Raw genomic sequence first — 7369 nt, 5'->3', positions numbered from 1 at the left:
AACTACCTGCTAACACCTCAATATTTGTAGAAGAAGCTTTCGCTATTAAGTAGGCCTTAGCACTGGTTTAAAAAAAAAAAAATCCATCATATATATATATATTTACGGTCTTTTTGAGTTTACTTAAACAGGGTGTCTACTAGTCTGGAAAATCCGGGAATTTTCTGTATATTCTGGAAATTTTTGGTAAAGTTAAGTTTATTTCATTGCTTTTATATTTTATCTGCACACTGTTTGGAAAATAACTTTTCGTTACAGCAGAAGTCATCATACAGAAGGATTTCTGAAAGGAGTTGGCAACCCTTTCGTCTGGAGCTCGTGGTTTCTGATCTTCACGTTAAAAAATGATCTTCATGTCCAGGAGTGTAGCTAGGCTATTGCAATTGGTGACTCCCAATGAAATTGTAAATAACACTTGTTCTGGTCTTGTTGATTTTAATGTAGTGATAAATTAAAGCCTAACTATGTTTGGTTAACTCTAATTTATAATATAATACGTACCTACATTAGTTAGATTTAAAATTTATATTCCATTTTCAGTGCAGTTTGACGTTTTGCGTGTCTTGTGATTTTTATTATTGTTTTGCAGGTAGTTTTTGTGAATATTTTTAGTTGCTTGCAACTTTTTAATAAGGTCAATTTTTCTAGCAAGTACTCATATTCTTATAGAAAACATGAATGTAATGGACAGAGCTCAGTGATTATTACCACACTTGAAGAAGTATGTCGATTCAGTTTCAGGTACTAATCGAGAACCATCTTGTGATAGCTACAAAATTGTTAAATCATGTCTGAAAGATTTTTTGCTTGGAGCTAAATTAGATTTCTTTAATATCGTTGCTGCAGACATTCAACCTTTTCTTACGGAATTTCAGTCAGACTCACCAGTAATCTTTTGTTTATGATGAAATACTTAAACTTCTGAAGTTCCTTATGATTAGACTTATTTGAAAATCCATTGTAATTGAAGCAGCAAGTTCTGAAGACCCGATGAAAGTTTGCCTAGAAGATGGCAGTAAGGATCTGTGTTCGGCCAAGCAAATTGATGTCGGATTTGCAGCACGTACAGCATTAAAATCAGAGAAGTTATCTGAACTGGATATCCTTCGTATTCGGAGGGATTGTTTGCATATTTCGACAGGTTTTTGTAAGAACAGTCTATGTAAATTGCCATTGAAATACAGACTTATTTGTGGTGCTACCTGTCTCTCTCCCGATTAAGTTTTAAACAGGAGAGACTTTGGGAGGAACAATAACCATGGCATTGGAAGTGCTTGTAGACAATCATCATTTGTCTGGCCCTGCTACTGATAAAGTACAACGACTCGATAGTGAAATTTGTACTCAAGACTCAGTTATCACAAGAATGAAGAATTTTGACTTGACTAAAGGATTGTTTAGATCACTTGTGATTCTTCATTCTTGACAACACAAATCCAGCAACTACTTTTCATCGTTCGCTAAGAAAATTTTAGTGTTATCACACGGGAGCGCTTCCGTTGAATGCAATTTCTCATTAAATAAGGAGTTTCTTGTGGATAATCTACACGAACATTCTTTAGTTTCTCAGAGAGTAGTACCTGACCCTGTCACGTTCCACGGAGGTGTTCAGGAAATGCCAATCTCAAAACAATTCATTTAGCAAGAAATGCAAATGCCAAATGGAAAGAGGCTCTTGGAAGGAAGCAGACAACTGAGGCAGAGAAAAATATTGCGAAAGAAAGAGAGCAACTGCAGAGTTGGAAGAACTGAAGGAGGAAAAACTCCTTGAGAAGGCAGCGAAAGAAATCAACGAAGTTGATGAACATATGAAAAATCTTAAGAGAAAATCCAGTAACGTGATCATAATTGAAAATCTCGTGTAGATTTTAGTATTCTAGATTATAAAAATATTCTGTATTTAGTATCCTACATAGAAATATTAAATATGGAATACTTTTATAATCTAGAATACTAAAATCCACAATGTTTGTCAGTATTTGTATCTCGCAACGATATTCTTGTTAGTATCCATATATCTGTGAGTATTATTGTGTATGTATTAGCCCTACTTTATGTCCTGGAATAATAATAATAAAAAAATAAAAAAATCTAATAGAAGTAAATCACTTGAATAGTCCAATATGTAACTGAGTGTAGCCTACCTCACAAATACGTGGTATGAAATATAAAATCTTTATACGCATTTTTGTGTATTACTATGTATGTTTTGTCATTCACACTTTTTGTATTTGATATATATTAGTTGTATTGAAACAAGGAGTGGAGAGAGGAGGATATAAGGGGAGATGGGAGGCCATCAAAAATACATTGTATTTAACAATATTGTTCTTGCTAGGAATAAATAGGTACTTATCCTGTATTTAAGTGTTGTTCATATTTTTATAACAGCTGTCGCAACTAAGAGAATATATTATAAAACTACAAGTGTTTAGAGAATAGTGGTTACTTAACCTCACTAAAATATAATCCGGAAAATTTTGTTTTGGTCTGGAAAAGTCAGGAAATTTTATTTGTCTGAAATAGTAGACACCCTGTTAAATCATTAGAATGAGGGAAACAAGTAACCTGGAACCTCATTAATATCAAATCTCACTTAGGACAAACACAGCAAATAAAATCACAAATTTTACACAACATATGCAACGAAAAAGTAAAAGAATCTTGTATCGATGGACAAAAATTAAAATTCCGTATCATAATTCCTACCCGCTTATATAAACTCAGATGGATGCATTATACTTAAACGCAGAGAAAATTATCGTCAAGGTCCTGGAAAATACTATTGGGATATAAGCGAACTTTCATCACCAAGCATCTTCTCTATATTTGTAAAATGGAACAGAAGAGATATCAGACAATGAATCCGACTCTTACTAAATACCGCCTTAACACCCACAAAGTTGCTTTTAATGAAAAGGTCTGATTCCCCTTTATGCGCATGGAACCTAGAAGATCGAACATCGTAATATATTCCAAATGTCACTTTATCCCATTTTTAGAGAATCTATGTTAAAATTATTTTCCTTACATTCCTCTTATTTCAGCTTTATCATAGCGAGCAATAACTTAGACATCTATAAAATTCTATTATTTCACTCAAAACACAACCACCTAAAATTTAAAAAAAAAAATGAACAAAAATGTATTACATTTGAAAAAGGATTTGGAATTTTTTGATTTGATTAGAGTTTAGCGTATATTTCTGCAGCGAAGCTATATGAGACGTGGACCTACAGTACATGCACTGAACCCGAGTCTCCCACGCCTACATTTGGAAAACGAAAAACTATACACTAAAAGGGAGAAGCATGTCCCATCTTGATTTCTTGATTTCGTGCATGTATTTGACGTAATGACAGTCACTAAGATAAATCAAATTAAGTATAATCTTAGTGATAATAGTAAATCAAATACCAGCAATCTCCTCTTTCATTAAGAAAACCAAATAGAAAATAAAATGTCTTTAAATAAACAAGGTGGATTAGGCTATTACCCACACCATACACTTCTCATAGAAGACTGAACTAAACTGAATTATGCTGTTTGTATATCATTATGTGAGACGGACTTACCTGTTACATTTGATATCGAGTATCTACACTGGTTATATGTACTATCATACAACCATTGTGTGTTTTCGAGTTCTGTTCATACAAGTATTAAAATATATTTTGACTGTCATGACTATTAGGATTATGGATGCAACTTTCATGGTAAGGTCATTGTAGTTTGTTTGGGATAACTGAAACCACTATATAATAAGGAAATATTTAATTCAACAATTAATAACACTTTCTAAACATTTATTTACATTGAATGTTAAAAATATACATGTAACTGAATGAACTAAACATTACAGATCTTATGGCAATTTTGGGACACATATAAGGAACGGTTATGTACACTCATGTCCAAAATTATTGTCGCATGTTTATAAATTTGTTCTTGTAGGAGTATAATTTGATAATGAATTCGCCCAGTATTTCTTATGTTACTCTGTGTATAATCAGTAAAGACATTACGAGGCAAATTTCATGTGAAAAGAGCAGTAAATAAGAACAATAACACGAAAATAAAACTTTCTTGTCCATTTAACAACATTTTGTTTTACTCATTCTAATTTTCGTATTTATAATTCTTTTCCTATGAGATTTACCACAAATATACATTTTCCGATTATACACATAGTATCAGTATTAAAAGTATCCTGCAAAATGATTATCAAATTATATTCTTACAAGAAGACAGTTATAGATATGCGACAATCATTTTGGACATGAGTGTACACACACAGTAAGGTTATTAGTTCATACCAGGCCGTTTTAAACTCTCCACATATTGCACAGTCTTGAAACAAAAACATGGCTATCAAACCGCATGAGTTGAATTTAACGGTATTATTTCGACCTTCCAAACCATACCGTATTTCCAACCCAAAGATTGTCACCGTAAAATGTTCCATTTTTTATTCACGTTGGAAATGTACACCAGAAAATAATATGTTGTTTGCTCTAAATGTAATGGAAAAACAGCTTCATATGTAGGACATTACTCTTCCACCCTTTTAAAGCTACAGAAAATGTTTTGTTAGAAAGTATTAAGTGATGCAGTTCTTTGATAACCAAGCCCTGACAGCTTTATTAAATGGTGGAATTTTCAACTTTCACAACAGATCAGAAGTTGATATATCATATAAATAAAATGTGATATTAATTTTGATTAGACTTCGGAATCTGCACAAGAAATAATTAAAAAAAAAAAAAAACTTTTGTTTCTCTTTTTCTGTGTTTCCCTTATAAAATGACAATGAAAGTGAGTTCTTTATATTCTAAAGTTTATATCTTCTTATGTACACTCATGTCCAAAATTATTGTCACATATCTATAACTGTCTTCTTGTAAGAATATAATTTGATAATGATTTTGCAGGGTACTTTTAATACTGATACTATTTGTATAATCCGGAAATGTATATTTGTGGTAAATTTCATACGAAAAGAATTATAAATACGAAAATTAGAATGAATAAAACAAAATGTTGCTAAATGGACAAGAAAGTTTTGTTTTCGTTTTATTGTTCTTATTTACTGCTTTTTTGACATGAAATTTGCCACATACATGTCTTTGCCGATTATACACATACTAACGTTATAAGAAATACCGGGCGAATTCGTTATCAAATTATATTCCTAGAACAACATATTTACAGACATGCGACAATAATTTTGGACATGAGTGTACATTCTATATATGATCAAAAATGACCAAACTCAGTTTCAAAAGCCCTTCTGCTGGTCTAGTGGTTAGCACGCCAGTCTTTGGTGTGCGGGATCCTGGTTTCGATTCACAGTGGAAGAGTTATTTGAACGCATTATAATGATTCGGATTCGAGGTCCACATCTCGTGTAACCTTGGTGCTGAAAAGGGATGATAAACCTGGACGAACAACAAAAAAATTTTAAAAAATCAACTTTCGATCTTAAAAGACACTCCTGTTTTGTTGTGCTGGAAACATCATCTGGAGCATCTAGAACCTAGTTACCATAGTACCAAATACTTTTATCAACTTAATTTTACTGAACTTTAAAAGAGGTGAGCGTGTAGCGTCTTATGTACGAAGTTTAAATGCTGACTCATATCCTTAACCCCACAGTGAATTCAAACATTATAACCTAATAACTATACAGGGTGGCCCAAAAGTAGATATACACCTCTGTACAGATCAAGCATAATATTCTAGTTTATGGGTTTATTTGCTTCGGCTCTTCTGAACTTAAGCTGTAAGTAAAAACATATTAAGAACAAAGAATAACGAAACTAAGTTTTCCTGATGGATAACAATAAGAAGTGATATAAAATGCAATGAGCTGATCAGCACGGTAGTGTATCCCTACTTTAAGCCACCCTGTATAACCAGAAAACAAGTCTATTATATATCTACTTATTGAACTATACAGCATATATTCATAAGAAAGGTGACTTCCCTTGTGCCTCAATCATGTTTCTTTCAAAGTACAGTCAAAAAGTGTGTGACCAATTATTTGCCAAGGAAATTTGTGCGGTCAATGACAATAATTTTTGAACTTGATTTCTTAAAATGAATCTTAACATCCCTTTTTCTATTTCTTCCTTATAATTTTATACTTCTGGTTCCTGAAGGGACAAAGTTGCACAGTTACTGCGAAGTTACGAACAATGAGTAATTCAAAAAGTGTATTTTTAAAGCCAGGAAGTCCATTCAAGTTCTGTTCATTACACTGATATCCGATGTTTGCATCACATGCACAAATCAAATTGATGCATTAGTTTCTTCCAGCTAGTTAGTTCGCAGAGAAGCTTTAGAGTGACCACCCTGCACGTCGTTGTATGCATGAAATAGTTGCAACCAGTTGGTAATTTTGTCAAGTGTATAAGAACCGAGTAATATCGCATCATACTGAGTCAAAGTTAGTTAGAAAATGAAGAGAATTATTTTATGATACTTGTTTAATCAGCGCAATTTTTCTATGAAAAGTGAATTTCGAAAGAAAGACAAGTGTGAAATGTGCGGCTCGTACACTCAATAGCGTTCTAAGTGTTGGATTTACCATTGAGTGAATATTGAAGTTACTCTAATGTGCAAGGTACATCTTGCGATATTGCTGAAATAAATTATAAATATCAAGTGGTTAATTAATGGTATTGGTTACTCAATATCATTATTTATGTTTAATTACAAGGTAGCTATCCAGGCCTGGAGGATATTTATTCATATACTGCATATTTATCTGTATATTGGTGTACGTCATATTTACTTTATGTTGTATTTTAATGTATACATATTAGAGAATTTCACACATACTTAAGGAAATTTAACGCGTTTTTTACATAATAATCTTTGCTCCCAAAGGCCTGAAAAAAAATCGTAAAGTTGGGGAATTATGCCAATTTAGCATATTTCAATGTCCAATATTTCCAATGGGCCTGAATAGAAAAATCTGAAATTTTGGGAATAGTTAGTCCTTTAGTATACCATAACACACAACAAAGCGCATTTTGTATTTTTGAGCAGAAGGGGGTCAAAGTACTAAGTAATGACGTCATACTCTAGGTGGTGTTTTGTTCATAAAATTTACTGGAAATTTGTCAGTGATCACAGCAAGTAAGTGTTCACTGACTTGAGAGTGTAGATCAAAGAAAAAGATAGCAGTCTCCTGCATGAGTTGACAGTTAAAGCAAGAATAAACATCACTGAGTATCATTGATATAGCAAGCAGCAAGAGCAAGAAATACTTACGAACTTTTTTGTCAAGGGTGCATTTTGACTTTCCTCGCCTTCTGCTGATAGCGGCATTCTTCACCAGTGCTGCTGTGGGTCTAATAAGACA

This window comes from Thermobia domestica, chromosome 1, assembly GCF_964235325.1.
Source record: "Thermobia domestica chromosome 1, izTheDome1.hap1.1, whole genome shotgun sequence".
NCBI classification, from domain to species: Eukaryota; Metazoa; Arthropoda; class Insecta; order Zygentoma; family Lepismatidae; genus Thermobia; species Thermobia domestica.
Note: the sequence above shows the minus strand (reverse complement) of the source record.